Source organism: Lactuca virosa, chromosome 1 (genome assembly GCF_052849685.1).
Source record: "Lactuca virosa cultivar CGN04683 chromosome 1, Lactuca_virosa_CGN04683_v6, whole genome shotgun sequence".
NCBI classification, from domain to species: Eukaryota; Viridiplantae; Streptophyta; class Magnoliopsida; order Asterales; family Asteraceae; genus Lactuca; species Lactuca virosa.
The window spans coordinates 263,843,865-263,861,080 of NC_136426.1; the positions used below are offsets into that span (position 1 = coordinate 263,843,865).

A 17,216-nucleotide genomic window follows, 5' to 3' on the forward strand; every position below is an offset into this window, starting at 1 on the left:
TTTTCGTATTTTTGGAACGGAGCCGATCGGTCACGTGGGTCCCACGCCTCGCGTACGAAAACAAAGGAGGTTCTGCGTCTTTTAAGACATAAAAGCAATAAGCATGGATAGTATTTCGGGTGCGATCATACCAGCACTAATGCACCGGATCCCATCAGAACTCCGCAGTTAAGCGTGCTTGGGCGAGAGTAGTACTAGGATGGGTGACCCCTTGGGAAGTCCTCGTGTTGCACCCCCCCTTTTTCGTTGCCCGTTTGCGTTTTTTTTAGATTTTACGTGCTGTTTTTTTTTTTTGTTTTTTTTTCTTTCTTGCTGTTTCTATGCTCGGGTGGACTCCGCTTCATGGTTGATGGTTTTCGTATTTTTGGAACGGAGCCAATCGGTCACGTGGGTCCCACGCCTCGCGTACGAAAACAAAGGAGGTTCTGCGTCTTTTAAGACATAAAAGCAATAAGCATGAATAGTATTTCGGGTGCGATCATACCAGCACTAATGCACCGGATCCCATTAGAACTCCGCAGTTAAGCGTGCTTGGGCGAGAGTAGTACTGGGATGGGTGACCCCCTGGGAAGTCCTCGTGTTGCACCCCTTTTTTCGTTGCCCGTTTGCGTTTTTTTAGATTTTACGTGCGGTTTTTTTTTGTTTTTTTTTCTTTCTTGCTATTTCTATGCTCGGGTGGCCTCCGCTTCATGGTTCATGGTTTTCGTATTTTTGGAACAGAGCCGATCGGTCTCGTGGGTCCCACGCCTCGCGTACGAAAACAAAGGAGGTTCTGCGTCTTTTAAGACATAAAAGCAATAATCATGAATAGTATTTCGGTTGTGATCATACCAGCACTAATGCACCGGATCCCATCAGAACTCCGCAGTTAAGCGTGCTTGGGCGAGAGTAGTACTAGGATGGGTGACCCCCTGGGAAGTCCTCGTGTTGCACCCCCCTTTTTCGTTGTCCGTTTGCGTTTTTTTTAGATTTTACGTGCTGTTTTTTTTTTTGTTTTTTTTTCTTTCTTGCTGTTTCTATGCTCGGGTGGCCTCCGCTTCATGGTTGATGGTTTTCGTATTTTTGGAACGGAGCCAATCGGTCACGTGGGTCCCACGCCTCGCGTACGAAAACAAAGGAGGTTCTGCGTCTTTTAAGACATAAAAGCAATAAGCATGGATAGTATTTCGGGTGCGATCATACCAGCACTAATGCACCGGATCCCATCAGAACTCCGCAGTTAAGCGTGCTTGGGCGAGAGTAGTACTAGGATGGGTGACCCCCTGGGAAGTCCTCGTGTTGCACCCCCCTTTTTCGTTGCCTGTTTGCGTTTTTTTTAGATTTTACGTGCGGTTTTTTTTTGTTTTTTTTTTCTTTCTTGCTATTTCTATGCTCGGGTGGCCTCCGCTTCATGGTTCATGGTTTTCGTATTTTTGGAACGGAGCCGATCGGTCACGTGGGTCCCACGCCTCGCGTACGAAAACAAAGGAGGTTCTGCGTCTTTTAAGACATAAAAGCAATAAGCATGGATAGTATTTCGGGTGCGATCATACCAGCACTAATGCACCGGATCCCATCAGAACTCCGCAGTTAAGCGTGCTTGGGCGAGAGTAGTACTAGGATGGGTGACCCCCTGGGAAGTCCTCGTGTTGCACCCCCCCTTTTTCGTTGCCCGTTTGCGTTTTTTTTAGATTTTACGTGCTGTTTTTTTTTTTGTTTTTTTTTCTTTCTTGCTGTTTCTATGCTCGGGTGGCCTCCGCTTCATGGTTGATGGTTTTCGTATTTTTGGAACGGAGCCAATCGGTCACGTGGGTCCCACGCCTCGCGTACGAAAACAAAGGAGGTTCTGCGTCTTTTAAGACATAAAAGCAATAAGCATGAATAGTATTTCGGGTGCGATCATACCAGCACTAATGCACCGGATCCCATTAGAACTCCGCAGTTAAGCGTGCTTGGGCGAGAGTAGTACTAGGATGGGTGACCCCCTGGGAAGTCCTCGTGTTGCACCCCCCTTTTTCGTTGTCTGTTTGCGTTTTTTTTAGATTTTACGTGCGGTTTTTTTTTGTTTTTTTTTCTTTCTTGCTATTTCTATGCTCGGGTGGCCTCCGCTTCATGGTTCATGGTTTTCGTATTTTTGGAACGGAGCCGATCGGTCACGTGGGTCCCACGCCTCGCGTACGAAAACAAAGGAGGTTCTGCGTCTTTTAAGACATAAAAGCAATAAGCATGGATAGTATTTCGGGTGCGATCATACCAGCACTAATGCACCGGATCCCATCAGAACTCCGCAGTTAAGCGTGCTTGGGCGAGAGTAGTACTGGGATGGGTGACCCCCTGGGAAGTCCTCGTGTTGCACCCCTTTTTTCGTTGCCCGTTTGCGTTTTTTTAGATTTTACGTGCGGTTTTTTTTTGTTTTTTTTTCTTTCTTGCTATTTCTATGCTCGGGTGGCCTCCGCTTCATGGTTCATGGTTTTCGTATTTTTGGAACGGAGCCGATCGGTCTCGTGGGTCCCACGCCTCGCGTACGAAAACAAAGGAGGTTCTGCGTCTTTTAAGACATAAAAGCAATAATCATGAATAGTATTTCGGTTGTGATCATACCAGCACTAATGCACCGGATCCCATCAGAACTCCGCAGTTAAGCGTGCTTGGGCGAGAGTAGTACTAGGATGGGTGACCCCCTGGGAAGTCCTCGTGTTGCACCCCCCTTTTTCGTTGCCCGTTTGCGTTTTTTTTAGATTTTACGTGCTGTTTTTTTTTTGTTTTTTTTTCTTTCTTGCTGTTTCTATGCTCGGGTGGCCTCCGCTTCATGGTTGATGGTTTTCGTATTTTTGGAACGGAGCCAATCGGTCACGTGGGTCCCACGCCTCGCGTACGAAAACAAAGGAGGTTCTGCGTCTTTTAAGACATAAAAGCAATAAGCATGGATAGTATTTCGGGTGCGATCATACCAGCACTAATGCACCGGATCCCATCAGAACTCCGCAGTTAAGCGTGCTTGGGCGAGAGTAGTACTAGGATGGGTGACCCCCTGGGAAGTCCTCGTGTTGCACCCCCCTTTTTCGTTGCCTGTTTGCGTTTTTTTTAGATTTTACGTGCGGTTTTTTTTTGTTTTTTTTTCTTTCTTGCTATTTCTATGCTCGGGTGGCCTCCGCTTCATGGTTCATGGTTTTCGTATTTTTGGAACGGAGCCGATCGGTCACGTGGGTCCCACGCCTCGCGTACGAAAACAAAGGAGGTTCTGCGTCTTTTAAGACATAAAAGCAATAAGCATGGATAGTATTTCGGGTGCGATCATACCAGCACTAATGCACCAGATCCCATCAGAACTCCGCAGTTAAGCGTGCTTGGGCGAGAGTAGTACTGGGATGGGTGACCCCCTGGGAAGTCCTCGTGTTGCACCCCTTTTTTCGTTGCCCGTTTGCGTTTTTTTAGATTTTACGTGCGGTTTTTTTTTGTTTTTTTTTCTTTCTTGCTATTTCTATTCTCGGGTGGCCTCCGCTTCATGGGTAATGGTTTTCGTATTTTTGGAACGGAGCCGATCGGTCTCGTGGGTCCCACGCCTCGCGTACGAAAACAAAGGAGGTTCTGCGTCTTTTAAGACATAAAAGCAATAATCATGAATAGTATTTCGGTTGTGATCATACCAGCACTAATGCACCGGATCCCATCAGAACTCCGCAGTTAAGCGTGCTTGGGCGAGAGTAGTACTAGGATGGGTGACCCCCTGGGAAGTCCTCGTGTTGCACCCCTTTTTTCGTTGCCCGTTTGCGTTTTTTTAGATTTTACGTGCGGTTTTTTTTTTGTTTTTTTTTCTTTCTTGCTATTTCTATGCTCGGGTGGCCTCCGCTTCATGGTTCATGGTTCATGGTTTTCGTATTTTTGGAACGGAGCCGATCGGTCACGTGGGTCCCACGCCTCGCGTACGAAAACAAAGGAGGTTCTGCGTCTTTTAAGACATAAAAGCAATAAACATGGATAGTATTTCGGGTGCGATCATACCAGCACTAATGCACCGGATCCCATCAGAACTCCGCAGTTAAGCGTGCTTGGGTGAGAGTAGTACTAGGATGGGTGACCCCCTGGGAAGTCCTCGTGTTGCACCCCCCTTTTTCGTTGCCCGTTTGCGTTTTTTTAGATTTTACGTGCGGTTTTTTTTTTGTTTTTTTTTCTTTCTTGCTATTTCTATGCTCGGGTGGCCTCCGCTTCATGGTTCATGGTTTTCGTATTTTTGCAACGGAGCCGATCGGTCACGTGGGTCCCACGCCTCGCGTACGAAAACAAAGGAGGTTCTGCGTCTTTTAAGACATAAAAGTAATAAGCATGGATAGTATTTCGGGTGCGATCAAACCAGCACTAATGCACCGGATCCCATCAGAAGTCCGCAGTTAAGTGTGCTTGGGCGAGAGTAGTACTAGGATGGGTGACCCCCTGGGAAGTCCTCGTGTTGCACCCCCCTTTTTCGTTGCCTGTTTGCGTTTTTTTTAGATTTTACGTGCGGTTTTTTTTTGTTTTTTTTTCTTTCTTGCTATTTCTATGCTCGGGTGGCCTCCGCTTCATGGTTCATGGTTTTCGTATTTTTGGAACGGAGCCGATCGGTCACGTAGGTCCCACGCCTCGCTTACGAAAACAAATGAGGTTCTGCGTCTTTTAAGACATAAAAGCAATAAGCATGGATAGTATTTCGGGTGCGATCATACCAGCACTAATGCACCGGATCTCATCAGAACTCTGCAGTTAAGCGTGCTTGGGCGAGAGTAGTACTAGGATGGGTGACCCCCTGGGAAGTCCTCGTGTTGCACCCCCCTTTTTCGTTGCCTGTTTGCGTTTTTTTTAGATTTTTACGTGCGGTTTTTTTTTGTTTTTTTTTCTTTCTTGCTATTTCTATGCTCGGGTGGCCTCCGCTTCATGGTTCATGGTTTTCGTATTTTTGGAACGGAGCCGATCGGTCACGTGGGTCCCACGCCTCGCGTACGAAAACAAAGGAGGTTCTGCGTCTTTTAAGACATAAAAGCAATAATCATGAATAGTATTTCGGGTGCGATCATACCAGCACTAATGCACCGGATTCCATCAGAACTCCGCAGTTAAGCGTGCTTGGGCGAGAGTAGTACTAGGATGGGTGACTCCCTGGGAAGTCCTCGTGTTGCACCCCTTTTTTCGTTGCCCGTTTGCGTTTTTTTAGATTTTACGTGCGGTTTTTTTTTTTTGTTTTTTTTTCTTTCTTGCTATTTCTATGCTCGGGTGGCCTCCGCTTCATGGTTCATGGTTCATGGTTCATGGTTTTCGTATTTTTGGAACGGAGCCGATCGGTCTCGTGGGTCCCACGCCTCGCGTACGAAAACAAAGGAGGTTCTGCGTCTTTTAAGACATAAAAGCAATAAGCATGGATAGTATTTCGGGTGCGATTATACCAGCACTAATGCACCGGATCCCATCAGAACTCCGCAGTTAAGCGTGCTTGGGCGAGAGTAGTACTACGATGGGTGACCCCCTGGGAAGTCCTCGTGTTGCACCCCCCTTTTTCGTTGCCCGTTTGCGTTTTTTTTAGATTTTACGTGCTGTTTTTTTTTTGTTTTTTTTTTCTTTCTTGCTGTTTCTATGCTCGGGTGGCCTCCGTTTCATGGTTGATGGTTTTCGTATTTTTGGAACGGAGCCAATCGGTCACGTGGGTCCCACGCCTCGCGTACGAAAACAAAGGAGGTTCTGCGTCTTTTAAGACATAAAAGCAATAAGCATGGATAGTATTTCGGGTGCGATCATACCAGCACTAATGCACCGGATCCCATCAGAACTCCGCAGTTAAGCGTGCTTGGGCGAGAGTAGTACTAGGATGGGTGACCCCCTGGGAAGTCCTCGTGTTGCACCCCCTTTTTCGTTGCCTGTTTGCGTTTTTTTTAGATTTTACGTGCGGTTTTTTTTTGTTTTTTTTTCTTTCTTGCTATTTCTATGCTCGGGTGGCCTCCGCTTCATGGTTCATGGTTTTCGTATTTTTGGAACGGAGCCGATCGGTCACGTGGGTCCCACGCCTCGCTTACGAAAACAAAGGAGGTTCTGCGTCTTTTAAGACATAAAAGCAATAAGCATGGATAGTATTTCGGGTGCGATCATACCAGCACTAATGCACCGGATCCCATCAGAACTCCGCAGTTAAGCGTGCTTGGGCGAGAGTAGTACTAGGATGGGTGACCCCCTGGGAAGTCCTCGTGTTGCACCCCCCTTTTTCGTTGCCTGTTTGCGTTTTTTTTAGATTTTACGTGCGGTTTTTTTTTGTTTTTTTTTTCTTTCTTGCAATTTCTATGCTCGGGTGGCCTCCGCTTCATGGTTCATGGTTTTCGTATTTTTGGAACGGAGCCGATCGGTCACGTGGGTCCCACGCCTCGCGTACGAAAACAAAGGAGGTTCTGCGTCTTTTAAGACATAAAAGTAATAAGCATGGATAGTATTTCGGGTGCGATCATACCAGCACTAATGCACCGGATCCCATCAGAAGTCCGCAGTTAAGTGTGCTTGGGCGAGAGTAGTACTAGGATGGGTGACCCCCTGGGAAGTCCTCGTGTTGCACCCCCCTTTTTCGTTGCCTGTTTGCGTTTTTTTTAGATTTTACGTGCGGTTTTTTTTTGTTTTTTTTTCTTTCTTGCTATTTCTATGCTCGGGTGGCCTCCGCTTCATGGTTCATGGTTTTCGTATTTTTGGAACGGAGCCGATCGGTCACGTGGGTCCCACGCCTCGCTTACGAAAACAAATGAGGTTCTGCGTCTTTTAAGACATAAAAGCAATAAGCATGGATAGTATTTCGGGTGCGATCATACCAGCACTAATGCACCGGATCTCATCAGAACTCTGCAGTTAAGCGTGCTTGGGCGAGAGTAGTACTAGGATGGGTGACCCCCTGGGAAGTCCTCGTGTTGCACCCCCTTTTTCGTTGCCTGTTTGCGTTTTTTTTAGATTTTTACGTGCGGTTTTTTTTTGTTTTTTTTTCTTTCTTGCTATTTCTATGCTCGGGTGGCCTCCGCTTCATGGTTCATGGTTTTCGTATTTTTGGAACGGAGCCGATCGGTCACGTGGGTCCCACGCCTCGCGTACGAAAACAAAGGAGGTTCTGCGTCTTTTAAGACATAAAAGCAATAATCATGAATAGTATTTCAGGTGCGATCATACCAGCACTAATGCACCGGATTCCATCAGAACTCCGCAGTTAAGCGTGCTTGGACGAGAGTAGTACTAGGATGGGTGACTCCCTGGGAAGTCCTCGTGTTGCACCCCTTTTTTCGTTGCCCGTTTGCGTTTTTTTAGATTTTACGTGCGGTTTTTTTTTTTTGTTTTTTTTTCTTTCTTGCTATTTCTATGCTCGGGTGGCCTCCGCTTCATGGTTCATGGTTCATGGTTCATGGTTTTCGTATTTTTGGAACGGAGCCGATCGGTCTCGTGGGTCCCACGCCTCGCGTACGAAAACAAAGGAGGTTCTGCGTCTTTTAAGACATAAAAGCAATAAGCATGGATAGTATTTCGGGTGCGATTATACCAGCACTAATGCACCGGATCCCATCAGAACTCCGCAGTTAAGCGTGCTTGGGCGAGAGTAGTACTAGGATGGGTGACCCCCTGGGAAGTCCTCGTGTTGCACCCCCCTTTTTCGTTGCCCGTTTGCGTTTTTTTTAGATTTTACGTGCTGTTTTTTTTTTTGTTTTTTTTTCTTTCTTGCTGTTTCTATGCTCGGGTGGCCTCCGCTTCATGGTTGATGGTTTTCGTATTTTTGGAACGGAGCCAATCGGTCACGTGGGTCCCACGCCTCGCGTACGAAAACAAAGGAGGTTCTGCGTCTTTTAAGACATAAAAGCAATAAGCATGGATAGTATTTTGGGTGCGATCATACCAGCACTAATGCACCGGATCCCATTAGAACTCCGCAGTTAAGCGTGCTTGGGCGAGAGTAGTACTAGGATGGGTGACCCCCTGGGAAGTCCTCGTGTTGCACCCCCCTTTTTCGTTGCCTGTTTGCGTTTTTTTTAGATTTTACGTGCGGTTTTTTTTTGTTTTTTTTTCTTTCTTGCTATTTCTATGCTCGGGTGGCCTCCGCTTCATGGTTCATGGTTTTCGTATTTTTGGAACGGAGCTGATCGGTCACGTGGGTCCCACGCCTCGCTTACGAAAACAAAGGAGGTTCTGCGTCTTTTAAGACATAAAAGCAATAAGCATGGATAGTATTTCGGGTGCGATCATACCAGCACTAATGCACCGGATCCCATCAGAACTCCGCAGTTAAGCGTGCTTGGGCGAGAGTAGTACTAGGATGGGTGACCACCTGGGAAGTCCTCGTGTTGCACCCCCCTTTTTCGTTGCCTGTTTGCGTTTTTTTTAGATTTTACGTGCGGTTTTTTTTTTGTTTTTTTTTCTTTCTTGCTATTTCTATGCTCGGGTGGCCTCCGCTTCATGGTTCATGGTTTTCGTATTTTTGGAACGGAGCCGATCGGTCACGTGGGTCCCACGCCTCGCGTACGAAAACAAAGGAGGTTCTGCGTCTTTTAAGACATAAAAGCAATAAGCATGGATAGTATTTCGGTTGCGATCATACCAGCACTAATGCACCGGATCCCATCAGAACTCCGCAGTTAAGCGTGCTTGGGCGAGAGTAGTACTGGGATGGGTGACCCCCTGGGAAGTCCTCGTGTTGCACCCCTTTTTTCGTTGCCCGTTTGCGTTTTTTTAGATTTTACGTGCGGTTTTTTTTTGTTTTTTTTTCTTTCTTGCTATTTCTATGCTCGGGTGGCCTCCGCTTCATGGTTCATGGTTTTCGTATTTTTGGAACGGAGCCGATCGGTCTCGTGGGTCCCACGCCTCGCGTACGAAAACAAAGGAGGTTCTGCGTCTTTTAAGACATAAAAGCAATAATCATGAATAGTATTTCGGTTGTGATCATACCAGCACTAATGCACCGGATCCCATCAGAACTCCGCAGTTAAGCGTGCTTGGGCGAGAGTAGTACTAGGATGGGTGACCCCCTGGGAAGTCCTCGTGTTGCACCCCCCTTTTTCGTTGCCCGTTTGCGTTTTTTTTAGATTTTACGTGCTGTTTTTTTTTTTTTTTTTTTTTTCTTTCTTGCTGTTTCTATGCTCGGGTGGCCTCCGCTTCATGGTTGATGGTTTTCGTATTTTTGGAACGGAGCCAATCGGTCACGTGGGTCCCACGCCTCGCGTACGAAAACAAAGGAGGTTCTGCGTCTTTTAAGACATAAAAGCAATAAGCATGGATAGTATTTCGGGTGCGATCATACCAGCACTAATGCACCGGATCCCATTAGAACTTCGCAGTTAAGCGTGCTTGGGCGAGAGTAGTACTAGGATGGGTGACCCCCTGGGAAGTCCTCGTGTTGCACCCCCTTTTTCGTTGCCTGTTTGCGTTTTTTTTAGATTTTACGTGCGGTTTTTTTTTGTTTTTTTTTCTTTCTTGCTATTTCTATGCTCGGGTGGCCTCCGCTTCATGGTTCATGGTTTTCGTATTTTTGGAACGGAGCCGATCGCTCACGTGGGTCCCACGCCTCGCTTACGAAAACAAAGGAGGTTCTGCGTCTTTTAAGACATAAAAGCAATAAGCATGGATAGTATTTCGGGTGCGATCATACCAGCACTAATGCACCGGATCCCATCAGAACTCCGCAGTTAAGCGTGCTTGGGCGAGAGTAGTACTAGGATGGGTGACCCCCTGGGAAGTCCTCGTGTTGCACCCCTTTTTTCGTTGCCCGTTTGCGTTTTTTTAGATTTTAAGTGCGGTTTTTTTTTTTGTTTTTTTTTCTTTCTTGCTATTTCTATGCTCGGGTGGCCTCCGCTTCATGGTTCATGGTTTTCGTATTTTTGGAACGGAGCCGATCGGTCTCGTGGGTCCCACGTCTCGCGTACGAAAAAAAGGAGGTTCTGCGTCTTTTAAGACATAAAAGAAATAAGCATGGATAGTATTTCGGGTGCGATCATACCAGCACTAATGCACCGGATCCCATCAGAACTCCGCAGTTAAGCGTGCTTGGGCGAGAGTAGTACTAGGATGGGTGACCCCCTGGTAAGTCCTCGTGTTGCAACCCTTTTTTCGTTGCCCGTTTGCGTTTTTTTAGATTTTACGTGCGGTTTTTTTTTTGTTTTTTTTTCTTTCTTGCTATTTCTATGCTCGGGTGGCCTCCGCTTCATGGTTCATGGTTTTCGTATTTTTGGAACGGAGCCGATCGGTCTCGTGGGTCCCACGCCTCGCGTACGAAAACAAAGGAGGTTCTGCGTCTTTTAAGACATAAAAGCAATAATCATGAATAGTATTTCGGTTGTGATCATACCAGCACTAATGCACCGGATCCCATCAGAACTCCGCAGTTAAGCGTGCTTGGGCGAGAGTAGTACTAGGATGGGTGACCCCCTGGGAAGTCCTCGTGTTGCACCCCTTTTTTCGTTGCCCGTTTGCGTTTTTTTCGATTTTACGTGCGGTTTTTTTTTTGTTTTTTTTTCTTTCTTGCTATTTCTATGCTCGGGTGGCCTCCGCTTCATGGTTCATGGTTCATGGTTTTCGTATTTTTGGAACGGAGCCGATCGGTCACGTGGGTCCCACGCCTCGCGTACGAAAACAAAGGAGGTTCTGCGTCTTTTAAGACATAAAAGCAATAAACATGGATAGTATTTCGGGTGCGATCATACCAGCACTAATGCACTGGATCCCATCAGAACTCCGCAGTTAAGCGTGCTTGGGCGAGAGTAGTACTAGGATGGGTGACCCCCTGGGAAGTCCTCGTGTTGCACCCCCCTTTTTCGTTGCCCGTTTGCGTTTTTTTAGATTTTACGTGCGTTTTTTTTTTTGTTTTTTTTTCTTTCTTGCTATTTCTATGCTCGGGTGGCCTCCGCTTCATGGTTCATGGTTTTCGTATTTTTGCAACGGAGCCGATCGGTCACGTGGGTCCCACGCCTCGCGTACGAAAACAAAGGAGGTTCTGCGTCTTTTAAGACATAAAAGCAATAAGCATGGATAGTATTTCGGGTGCGATCATACCAGCACTAATGCACCGGATCCCATCAGAACTCCGCAGTTAAGCGTGCTTGGGCGAGAGTAGTACTAGGATGGGTGACCCCCTGGGAAGTCCTCGTGTTGCACCCCTTTTTTCGTTGCCCGTTTGCGTTTTTTTCGATTTTACGTGCGGTTTTTTTTTTGTTTTTTTTTCTTTCTTGCTATTTCTATGCTCGGGTGGCCTCCGCTTCATGGTTCATGGTTCATGGTTTTCGTATTTTTGGAACGGAGCCGATCGGTCACGTGGGTCCCACGCCTCGCGTACGAAAACAAAGGAGGTTCTGCGTCTTTTAAGACATAAAAGCAATAAACATGGATAGTATTTCGGGTGCGATCATACCAGCACTAATGCACTGGATCCCATCAGAACTCCGCAGTTAAGCGTGCTTGGGCGAGAGTAGTACTAGGATGGGTGACCCCCTGGGAAGTCCTCGTGTTGCACCCCCCTTTTTCGTTGCCCGTTTGCGTTTTTTTAGATTTTACGTGCGTTTTTTTTTTTGTTTTTTTTTCTTTCTTGCTATTTCTATGCTCGGGTGGCCTCCGCTTCATGGTTCATGGTTTTCGTATTTTTGCAACGGAGCCGATCGGTCACGTAAGTCCCACGCCTCGCGTACGAAAACAAAGGAGGTTCTACGTCTTTTAAGACATAAAAGCAATAAGCATGGATAGTATTTCGGGTGCGATCATACCAGCACTAATGCACCGGATCCCATCAGAAGTCCGCAGTTAAGTGTGCTTGGGCGAGAGTAGTACTAGGATGGGTGACCCCCTGGGAAGTCCTCGTGTTGCACCCCCCTTTTTCGTTGCCTGTTTGCGTTTTTTTTTAGATTTTACGTGCGGTTTTTTTTTGTTTTTTTTTCTTTCTTGCTATTTCTATGCTCGGGTGGCCTCCGCTTCATGGTTCATGGTTTTCGTATTTTTGGAACGGAGCCGATCGGTCACGTGGGTCCCACGCCTCGCTTACGAAAACAAAGGAGGTTCTGCGTCTTTTAAGACATAAAAGCAATAAGCATGGATAGTATTTCGGGTGCGATCATACCAGCACTAATGCACCGGATCCCATCAGAATTCCGCAGTTAAGCGTGCTTGGGCGAGAGTAGTACTAGGATGGGTGACCCCCTGGGAAGTCCTCCTGTTGCACCCCCCTTTTTCGTTGCCTGTTTGCGTTTTTTTTAGATTTTACGTGCGGTTTTTTTTTGTTTTTTTTTTCTTTCTTGCTATTTCTATGCTCGGGTGGCCTCCGCTTCATGGTTCATGGTTTTCGTATTTTTGGAACGGAGCCGATCGGTCACGTGGGTCCCACGCCTCGCGTACGAAAACAAAGGAGGTTCTGCGTCTTTTAAGACATAAAAGCAATAATCATGAATAGTATTTCGGGTGCGATCATACCAGCACTAATGCACCGGATTCCATCAGAACTCCGCAGTTAAGCGTGCTTGGGCGAGAGTAGTACTAGGATGGGTGACTCCCTGGGAAGTCCTCGTGTTGCACCCCTTTTTTCGTTTCCCGTTTGCGTTTTTTTAGATTTTACGTGCGGTTTTTTTTTTTTGTTTTTTTTTCTTTCTTGCTATTTCTATGCTCGGGTGGCCTCCGCTTCATGGTTCATGGTTTTCGTATTTTTGGAACGGAGCCGATCGGTCTCGTGGGTCCCACGCCTCGCGTACGAAAACAAAGGAGGTTCTGCGTCTTTTAAGACATAAAAGCAATAAGCATGGATAGTATTTCGGGTGCGATCATACCAGCACTAATGCACCGTATCCCATCAGAACTCCGCAGTTAAGCGTGCTTGGGCGAGAGTAGTACTAGGATGGGTGACCCCCTGGGAAGTCCTCGTGTTGCACCCCCCCTTTTTCGTTGCCCGTTTGCGTTTTTTTTAGATTTTACGTGCTGTTTTTTTTTTTGTTTTTTTTTCTTTCTTGCTGTTTCTATGCTCGGGTGGCCTCCGCTTCATGGTTGATGGTTTTCGTATTTTTGGAACGGAGCCAATCGGTCACGTGGGTCCCACGCCTCGCGTACGAAAACAAAGGAGGTTCTGCGTCTTTTAAGACATAAAAGCAATAAGCATGAATAGTATTTCGGGTGCGATCATACCAGCACTAATGCACCGGATCCCATTAGAACTCCGCAGTTAAGCGTGCTTGGGCGAGAGTAGTACTAGGATGGGTGACCCCCTGGGAAGTCCTCGTGTTGCACCCCCCTTTTTCGTTGCCTGTTTGCGTTTTTTTTAGATTTTACGTGCGGTTTTTTTTTGTTTTTTTTTCTTTCTTGCTATTTCTATGCTCGGGTGGCCTCCGCTTCATGGTTCATGGTTTTCGTATTTTTGGAACGGAGCCGATCGGTCACGTGGGTCCCACGCCTCGCGTACGAAAACAAAGGAGGTTCTGCGTCTTTTAAGACATAAAAGCAATAAGCATGGATAGTATTTCGGGTGCGATCATACCAGCACTAATGCACCGGATCCCATCAGAACTCCGCAGTTAAGCGTGCTTGGGCGAGAGTAGTACTGGGATGGGTGACCCCCTGGGAAGTCCTCGTGTTGCACCCCTTTTTTCGTTGCCCGTTTGCGTTTTTTTAGATTTTACGTGCGGTTTTTTTTTGTTTTTTTTTCTTTCTTGCTATTTCTATGCTCGGGTGGCCTCCGCTTCATGGTTCATGGTTTTCGTATTTTTGGAACGGAGCCGATCGGTCTCGTGCGTCCCACGCCTCGCGTACGAAAACAAAGGAGGTTCTGCGTCTTTTAAGACATAAAAGCAATAATCATGAATAGTATTTCGGTTGTGATCATACCAGCACTAATGCACCGGATCCCATCAGAACTCCGCAGTTAAGTGTGCTTGGGCGAGAGTAGTACTAGGATGGGTGACCCCCTGGGAAGTCCTCGTGTTGCACCCCCCTTTTTCGTTGCCCGTTTGCGTTTTTTTTAGATTTTACGTGCTGTTTTTTTTTTTGTTTTTTTTTTCTTTCTTGCTGTTTCTATGCTCGGGTGGCCTCCGCTTCATGGTTGATGGTTTTCGTATTTTTGGAACGGAGCCAATCGGTCACGTGGGTCCCACGCCTCGCGTACGAAAACAAAGGAGGTTCTGCGTCTTTTAAGACATAAAAGCAATAAGCATGGATAGTATTTCGGGTGCGATCATACCAGCACTAATGCACCGGATCCCGTCAGAACTCCGCAGTTAAGCGTGCTTGGGCGAGAGTAGTACTAGGATGGGTGACCCCCTGGGAAGTCCTCGTGTTGCACCCCCCTTTTTCGTTGCCTGTTTGCGTTTTTTTTAGATTTTACGTGCGGTTTTTTTTTGTTTTTTTTTCTTTCTTGCTATTTCTATGCTCGGGTGGCCTCCGCTTCATGGTTCATGGTTTTCGTATTTTTGGAACGGAGCCGATCGGTCACGTGGGTCCCACGCCTCGCGTACGAAAACAAAGGAGGTTCTGCGTCTTTTAAGACATAAAAGCAATAAGCATGGATAGTATTTCGGGTGCGATCATACCAGCACTAATGCACCGGATCCCATCAGAACTCCGCAGTTAAGCGTGCTTGGGCGAGAGTAGTACTAGGATGGGTGACCCCTTGGGAAGTCCTCGTGTTGCACCCCCCCTTTTTCGTTGCCCGTTTGCGTTTTTTTTAGATTTTACGTGCTGTTTTTTTTTTTGTTTTTTTTTCTTTCTTGCTGTTTCTATGCTCGGGTGGCCTCCGCTTCATGGTTGATGGTTTTCGTATTTTTGGAACGGAGCCAATCGGTCACGTGGGTCCCACGCCTCGCGTACGAAAACAAAGGAGGTTCTGCGTCTTTTAAGACATAAAAGCAATAAGCATGAATAGTATTTCGGGTGCGATCATACCAGCACTAATGCACCGGATCCCATTAGAACTCCGCAGTTAAGCGTGCTTGGGCGAGAGTAGTACTAGGATGGGTGACCCCCTGGGAAGTCCTCGTGTTGCACCCCCCTTTTTCGTTGCCTGTTTGCGTTTTTTTTAGATTTTACGTGCGGTTTTTTTTTGTTTTTTTTTCTTTCTTGCTATTTCTATGCTCGGGTGGCCTCCGCTTCATGGTTCATGGTTTTCGTATTTTTGGAACGGAGCCGATCGGTCACGTGGGTCCCACGCCTCGCGTACGAAAACAAAGGAGGTTCTGCGTCTTTTAAGACATAAAAGCAATAAGCATGGATAGTATTTCGGGTGCGATCATACCAGCACTAATGCACCGGATCCCATCAGAACTCCGCAGTTAAGCGTGCTTGGGCGAGAGTAGTACTGGGATGGGTGACCCCCTGGGAAGTCCTCGTGTTGCACCCCTTTTTTCGTTGCCCGTTTGCGTTTTTTTAGATTTTACGTGCGGTTTTTTTTTGTTTTTTTTTCTTTCTTGCTATTTCTATGCTCGGGTGGCCTCCGCTTCATGGTTCATGGTTTTCGTATTTTTGGAACGGAGCCGATCGGTCTCGTGGGTCCCACGCCTCGCGTACGAAAACAAAGGAGGTTCTGCGTCTTTTAAGACATAAAAGCAATAATCATGAATAGTATTTCGGTTGTGATCATACCAGCACTAATGCACCGGATCCCATCAGAACTCCGCAGTTAAGCGTGCTTGGGCGAGAGTAGTACTAGGATGGGTGACCCCCTGGGAAGTCCTCGTGTTGCACCCCCCTTTTTCGTTGTCCGTTTGCGTTTTTTTTAGATTTTACGTGCTGTTTTTTTTTTTTGTTTTTTTTTCTTTCTTGCTGTTTCTATGCTCGGGTGGCCTCCGCTTCATGGTTGATGGTTTTCGTATTTTTGGAACGGAGCCAATCGGTCACGTGGGTCCCACGCCTCGCGTACGAAAACAAAGGAGGTTCTGCGTCTTTTAAGACATAAAAGCAATAAGCATGGATAGTATTTCGGGTGCGATCATACCAGCACTAATGCACCGGATCCCATCAGAACTCCGCAGTTAAGCGTGCTTGGGCGAGAGTAGTACTAGGATGGGTGACCCCCTGGGAAGTCCTCGTGTTGCACCCCCCTTTTTCGTTGCCTGTTTGCGTTTTTTTTAGATTTTACGTGCGGTTTTTTTTTGTTTTTTTTTTCTTTCTTGCTATTTCTATGCTCGGGTGGCCTCCGCTTCATGGTTCATGGTTTTCGTATTTTTGGAACGGAGCCGATCGGTCACGTGGGTCCCACGCCTCGCGTACGAAAACAAAGGAGGTTCTGCGTCTTTTAAGACATAAAAGCAATAAGCATGGATAGTATTTCGGGTGCGATCATACCAGCACTAATGCACCGGATCCCATCAGAACTCCGCAGTTAAGCGTGCTTGGGCGAGAGTAGTACTAGGATGGGTGACCCCCTGGGAAGTCCTCGTGTTGCACCCCCCCTTTTTCGTTGCCCGTTTGCGTTTTTTTTAGATTTTACGTGCTGTTTTTTTTTTTGTTTTTTTTTCTTTCTTGCTGTTTCTATGCTCGGGTGGCCTCCGCTTCATGGTTGATGGTTTTCGTATTTTTGGAACGGAGCCAATCGGTCACGTGGGTCCCACGCCTCGCGTACGAAAACAAAGGAGGTTCTGCGTCTTTTAAGACATAAAAGCAATAAGCATGAATAGTATTTCGGGTGCGATCATACCAGCACTAATGCACCGGATCCCATTAGAACTCCGCAGTTAAGCGTGCTTGGGCGAGAGTAGTACTAGGATGGGTGACCCCCTGGGAAGTCCTCGTGTTGCACCCCCCTTTTTCGTTGCCTGTTTGCGTTTTTTTTAGATTTTACGTGCGGTTTTTTTTTGTTTTTTTTTCTTTCTTGCTATTTCTATGCTCGGGTGGCCTCCGCTTCATGGTTCATGGTTTTCGTATTTTTGGAACGGAGCCGATCGGTCACGTGGGTCCCACGCCTCGCGTACGAAAACAAAGGAGGTTCTGCGTCTTTTAAGACATAAAAGCAATAAGCATGGATAGTATTTCGGGTGCGATCATACCAGCACTAATGCACCGGATCCCATCAGAACTCCGCAGTTAAGCGTGCTTGGGCGAGAGTAGTACTGGGATGGGTGACCCCCTGGGAAGTCCTCGTGTTGCACCCCTTTTTTCGTTGCCCGTTTGCGTTTTTTTAGATTTTACGTGCGGTTTTTTTTTGTTTTTTTTTCTTTCTTGCTATTTCTATGCTCGGGTGGCCTCCGCTTCATGGTTCATGGTTTTCGTATTTTTGGAACGGAGCCGATCGGTCTCGTGGGTCCCAC

The 17,216-nt window shown here is 46.9% G+C and overlaps 49 non-coding genes across 49 annotated transcripts; all 49 read left to right on the forward strand.

Annotated features, from left to right (window-relative positions):
* The first annotated feature begins 117 nt into the window (after positions 1-117).
* On the forward strand, positions 118-236 carry LOC145153466 (5S ribosomal RNA). The gene has a single exon (XR_013733973.1). It is a non-coding gene; the product is annotated as a 5S ribosomal RNA (ribosomal RNA).
* A 234-nt stretch (positions 237-470) lies between these two features.
* Positions 471-589, forward strand: LOC145153897 (5S ribosomal RNA). The gene has a single exon (XR_013734389.1). It is a non-coding gene; the product is annotated as a 5S ribosomal RNA (ribosomal RNA).
* A 228-nt stretch (positions 590-817) lies between these two features.
* On the forward strand, positions 818-936 carry LOC145139631 (5S ribosomal RNA). Its single transcript, XR_013721959.1, has one exon. It is a non-coding gene; the product is annotated as a 5S ribosomal RNA (ribosomal RNA).
* Positions 937-1,168: 232 nt separating this feature from the next.
* On the forward strand, positions 1,169-1,287 carry LOC145152038 (5S ribosomal RNA). Its single transcript, XR_013732575.1, has one exon. It is a non-coding gene; the product is annotated as a 5S ribosomal RNA (ribosomal RNA).
* Positions 1,288-1,518: 231 nt separating this feature from the next.
* Positions 1,519-1,637, forward strand: LOC145152039 (5S ribosomal RNA). Its single transcript, XR_013732576.1, has one exon. It is a non-coding gene; the product is annotated as a 5S ribosomal RNA (ribosomal RNA).
* A 233-nt stretch (positions 1,638-1,870) lies between these two features.
* On the forward strand, positions 1,871-1,989 carry LOC145153627 (5S ribosomal RNA). Its single transcript, XR_013734126.1, has one exon. It is a non-coding gene; the product is annotated as a 5S ribosomal RNA (ribosomal RNA).
* A 230-nt stretch (positions 1,990-2,219) lies between these two features.
* LOC145152566 (5S ribosomal RNA) lies at positions 2,220-2,338 on the forward strand. Its single transcript, XR_013733098.1, has one exon. It is a non-coding gene; the product is annotated as a 5S ribosomal RNA (ribosomal RNA).
* Positions 2,339-2,566: 228 nt separating this feature from the next.
* On the forward strand, positions 2,567-2,685 carry LOC145139636 (5S ribosomal RNA). The gene has a single exon (XR_013721960.1). It is a non-coding gene; the product is annotated as a 5S ribosomal RNA (ribosomal RNA).
* A 231-nt stretch (positions 2,686-2,916) lies between these two features.
* LOC145152040 (5S ribosomal RNA) lies at positions 2,917-3,035 on the forward strand. Its single transcript, XR_013732577.1, has one exon. It is a non-coding gene; the product is annotated as a 5S ribosomal RNA (ribosomal RNA).
* A 230-nt stretch (positions 3,036-3,265) lies between these two features.
* LOC145155993 (5S ribosomal RNA) lies at positions 3,266-3,384 on the forward strand. Its single transcript, XR_013736420.1, has one exon. It is a non-coding gene; the product is annotated as a 5S ribosomal RNA (ribosomal RNA).
* A 228-nt stretch (positions 3,385-3,612) lies between these two features.
* LOC145139645 (5S ribosomal RNA) lies at positions 3,613-3,731 on the forward strand. Its single transcript, XR_013721962.1, has one exon. It is a non-coding gene; the product is annotated as a 5S ribosomal RNA (ribosomal RNA).
* Positions 3,732-3,967: 236 nt separating this feature from the next.
* Positions 3,968-4,086, forward strand: LOC145155787 (5S ribosomal RNA). The gene has a single exon (XR_013736215.1). It is a non-coding gene; the product is annotated as a 5S ribosomal RNA (ribosomal RNA).
* A 230-nt stretch (positions 4,087-4,316) lies between these two features.
* Positions 4,317-4,435, forward strand: LOC145147846 (5S ribosomal RNA). Its single transcript, XR_013728734.1, has one exon. It is a non-coding gene; the product is annotated as a 5S ribosomal RNA (ribosomal RNA).
* Positions 4,436-4,665: 230 nt separating this feature from the next.
* LOC145140881 (5S ribosomal RNA) lies at positions 4,666-4,784 on the forward strand. Its single transcript, XR_013722326.1, has one exon. It is a non-coding gene; the product is annotated as a 5S ribosomal RNA (ribosomal RNA).
* A 231-nt stretch (positions 4,785-5,015) lies between these two features.
* Positions 5,016-5,134, forward strand: LOC145144826 (5S ribosomal RNA). Its single transcript, XR_013725828.1, has one exon. It is a non-coding gene; the product is annotated as a 5S ribosomal RNA (ribosomal RNA).
* Positions 5,135-5,379: 245 nt separating this feature from the next.
* LOC145155033 (5S ribosomal RNA) lies at positions 5,380-5,498 on the forward strand. The gene has a single exon (XR_013735495.1). It is a non-coding gene; the product is annotated as a 5S ribosomal RNA (ribosomal RNA).
* A 232-nt stretch (positions 5,499-5,730) lies between these two features.
* Positions 5,731-5,849, forward strand: LOC145152041 (5S ribosomal RNA). The gene has a single exon (XR_013732578.1). It is a non-coding gene; the product is annotated as a 5S ribosomal RNA (ribosomal RNA).
* A 229-nt stretch (positions 5,850-6,078) lies between these two features.
* LOC145152042 (5S ribosomal RNA) lies at positions 6,079-6,197 on the forward strand. Its single transcript, XR_013732579.1, has one exon. It is a non-coding gene; the product is annotated as a 5S ribosomal RNA (ribosomal RNA).
* A 231-nt stretch (positions 6,198-6,428) lies between these two features.
* Positions 6,429-6,547, forward strand: LOC145145833 (5S ribosomal RNA). Its single transcript, XR_013726788.1, has one exon. It is a non-coding gene; the product is annotated as a 5S ribosomal RNA (ribosomal RNA).
* A 230-nt stretch (positions 6,548-6,777) lies between these two features.
* Positions 6,778-6,896, forward strand: LOC145140887 (5S ribosomal RNA). The gene has a single exon (XR_013722329.1). It is a non-coding gene; the product is annotated as a 5S ribosomal RNA (ribosomal RNA).
* A 230-nt stretch (positions 6,897-7,126) lies between these two features.
* Positions 7,127-7,245, forward strand: LOC145148561 (5S ribosomal RNA). Its single transcript, XR_013729440.1, has one exon. It is a non-coding gene; the product is annotated as a 5S ribosomal RNA (ribosomal RNA).
* Positions 7,246-7,490: 245 nt separating this feature from the next.
* On the forward strand, positions 7,491-7,609 carry LOC145154263 (5S ribosomal RNA). Its single transcript, XR_013734743.1, has one exon. It is a non-coding gene; the product is annotated as a 5S ribosomal RNA (ribosomal RNA).
* Positions 7,610-7,841: 232 nt separating this feature from the next.
* LOC145153628 (5S ribosomal RNA) lies at positions 7,842-7,960 on the forward strand. Its single transcript, XR_013734127.1, has one exon. It is a non-coding gene; the product is annotated as a 5S ribosomal RNA (ribosomal RNA).
* Positions 7,961-8,190: 230 nt separating this feature from the next.
* LOC145154428 (5S ribosomal RNA) lies at positions 8,191-8,309 on the forward strand. Its single transcript, XR_013734899.1, has one exon. It is a non-coding gene; the product is annotated as a 5S ribosomal RNA (ribosomal RNA).
* A 231-nt stretch (positions 8,310-8,540) lies between these two features.
* LOC145155660 (5S ribosomal RNA) lies at positions 8,541-8,659 on the forward strand. The gene has a single exon (XR_013736089.1). It is a non-coding gene; the product is annotated as a 5S ribosomal RNA (ribosomal RNA).
* Positions 8,660-8,887: 228 nt separating this feature from the next.
* On the forward strand, positions 8,888-9,006 carry LOC145139647 (5S ribosomal RNA). The gene has a single exon (XR_013721963.1). It is a non-coding gene; the product is annotated as a 5S ribosomal RNA (ribosomal RNA).
* A 233-nt stretch (positions 9,007-9,239) lies between these two features.
* On the forward strand, positions 9,240-9,358 carry LOC145140370 (5S ribosomal RNA). Its single transcript, XR_013722150.1, has one exon. It is a non-coding gene; the product is annotated as a 5S ribosomal RNA (ribosomal RNA).
* Positions 9,359-9,587: 229 nt separating this feature from the next.
* On the forward strand, positions 9,588-9,706 carry LOC145152043 (5S ribosomal RNA). Its single transcript, XR_013732580.1, has one exon. It is a non-coding gene; the product is annotated as a 5S ribosomal RNA (ribosomal RNA).
* Positions 9,707-9,935: 229 nt separating this feature from the next.
* Positions 9,936-10,054, forward strand: LOC145146989 (5S ribosomal RNA). Its single transcript, XR_013727908.1, has one exon. It is a non-coding gene; the product is annotated as a 5S ribosomal RNA (ribosomal RNA).
* Positions 10,055-10,283: 229 nt separating this feature from the next.
* On the forward strand, positions 10,284-10,402 carry LOC145139648 (5S ribosomal RNA). Its single transcript, XR_013721964.1, has one exon. It is a non-coding gene; the product is annotated as a 5S ribosomal RNA (ribosomal RNA).
* A 236-nt stretch (positions 10,403-10,638) lies between these two features.
* LOC145154582 (5S ribosomal RNA) lies at positions 10,639-10,757 on the forward strand. Its single transcript, XR_013735051.1, has one exon. It is a non-coding gene; the product is annotated as a 5S ribosomal RNA (ribosomal RNA).
* Positions 10,758-10,987: 230 nt separating this feature from the next.
* Positions 10,988-11,106, forward strand: LOC145152044 (5S ribosomal RNA). Its single transcript, XR_013732581.1, has one exon. It is a non-coding gene; the product is annotated as a 5S ribosomal RNA (ribosomal RNA).
* Positions 11,107-11,342: 236 nt separating this feature from the next.
* On the forward strand, positions 11,343-11,461 carry LOC145154583 (5S ribosomal RNA). The gene has a single exon (XR_013735052.1). It is a non-coding gene; the product is annotated as a 5S ribosomal RNA (ribosomal RNA).
* Positions 11,462-11,691: 230 nt separating this feature from the next.
* LOC145145834 (5S ribosomal RNA) lies at positions 11,692-11,810 on the forward strand. The gene has a single exon (XR_013726789.1). It is a non-coding gene; the product is annotated as a 5S ribosomal RNA (ribosomal RNA).
* Positions 11,811-12,041: 231 nt separating this feature from the next.
* LOC145148181 (5S ribosomal RNA) lies at positions 12,042-12,160 on the forward strand. Its single transcript, XR_013729079.1, has one exon. It is a non-coding gene; the product is annotated as a 5S ribosomal RNA (ribosomal RNA).
* A 231-nt stretch (positions 12,161-12,391) lies between these two features.
* LOC145144827 (5S ribosomal RNA) lies at positions 12,392-12,510 on the forward strand. Its single transcript, XR_013725829.1, has one exon. It is a non-coding gene; the product is annotated as a 5S ribosomal RNA (ribosomal RNA).
* A 231-nt stretch (positions 12,511-12,741) lies between these two features.
* Positions 12,742-12,860, forward strand: LOC145145477 (5S ribosomal RNA). The gene has a single exon (XR_013726448.1). It is a non-coding gene; the product is annotated as a 5S ribosomal RNA (ribosomal RNA).
* Positions 12,861-13,093: 233 nt separating this feature from the next.
* Positions 13,094-13,212, forward strand: LOC145153629 (5S ribosomal RNA). The gene has a single exon (XR_013734128.1). It is a non-coding gene; the product is annotated as a 5S ribosomal RNA (ribosomal RNA).
* A 230-nt stretch (positions 13,213-13,442) lies between these two features.
* On the forward strand, positions 13,443-13,561 carry LOC145152567 (5S ribosomal RNA). Its single transcript, XR_013733099.1, has one exon. It is a non-coding gene; the product is annotated as a 5S ribosomal RNA (ribosomal RNA).
* Positions 13,562-13,789: 228 nt separating this feature from the next.
* LOC145144832 (5S ribosomal RNA) lies at positions 13,790-13,908 on the forward strand. The gene has a single exon (XR_013725835.1). It is a non-coding gene; the product is annotated as a 5S ribosomal RNA (ribosomal RNA).
* A 233-nt stretch (positions 13,909-14,141) lies between these two features.
* Positions 14,142-14,260, forward strand: LOC145153786 (5S ribosomal RNA). The gene has a single exon (XR_013734278.1). It is a non-coding gene; the product is annotated as a 5S ribosomal RNA (ribosomal RNA).
* Positions 14,261-14,490: 230 nt separating this feature from the next.
* LOC145153467 (5S ribosomal RNA) lies at positions 14,491-14,609 on the forward strand. Its single transcript, XR_013733974.1, has one exon. It is a non-coding gene; the product is annotated as a 5S ribosomal RNA (ribosomal RNA).
* A 233-nt stretch (positions 14,610-14,842) lies between these two features.
* On the forward strand, positions 14,843-14,961 carry LOC145153630 (5S ribosomal RNA). The gene has a single exon (XR_013734129.1). It is a non-coding gene; the product is annotated as a 5S ribosomal RNA (ribosomal RNA).
* A 230-nt stretch (positions 14,962-15,191) lies between these two features.
* On the forward strand, positions 15,192-15,310 carry LOC145152568 (5S ribosomal RNA). The gene has a single exon (XR_013733100.1). It is a non-coding gene; the product is annotated as a 5S ribosomal RNA (ribosomal RNA).
* Positions 15,311-15,538: 228 nt separating this feature from the next.
* Positions 15,539-15,657, forward strand: LOC145139651 (5S ribosomal RNA). The gene has a single exon (XR_013721965.1). It is a non-coding gene; the product is annotated as a 5S ribosomal RNA (ribosomal RNA).
* Positions 15,658-15,890: 233 nt separating this feature from the next.
* On the forward strand, positions 15,891-16,009 carry LOC145152047 (5S ribosomal RNA). Its single transcript, XR_013732583.1, has one exon. It is a non-coding gene; the product is annotated as a 5S ribosomal RNA (ribosomal RNA).
* Positions 16,010-16,240: 231 nt separating this feature from the next.
* Positions 16,241-16,359, forward strand: LOC145152048 (5S ribosomal RNA). The gene has a single exon (XR_013732584.1). It is a non-coding gene; the product is annotated as a 5S ribosomal RNA (ribosomal RNA).
* A 233-nt stretch (positions 16,360-16,592) lies between these two features.
* Positions 16,593-16,711, forward strand: LOC145153631 (5S ribosomal RNA). Its single transcript, XR_013734130.1, has one exon. It is a non-coding gene; the product is annotated as a 5S ribosomal RNA (ribosomal RNA).
* A 230-nt stretch (positions 16,712-16,941) lies between these two features.
* On the forward strand, positions 16,942-17,060 carry LOC145152569 (5S ribosomal RNA). The gene has a single exon (XR_013733101.1). It is a non-coding gene; the product is annotated as a 5S ribosomal RNA (ribosomal RNA).
* Positions 17,061-17,216: the final 156 nt, after the last annotated feature.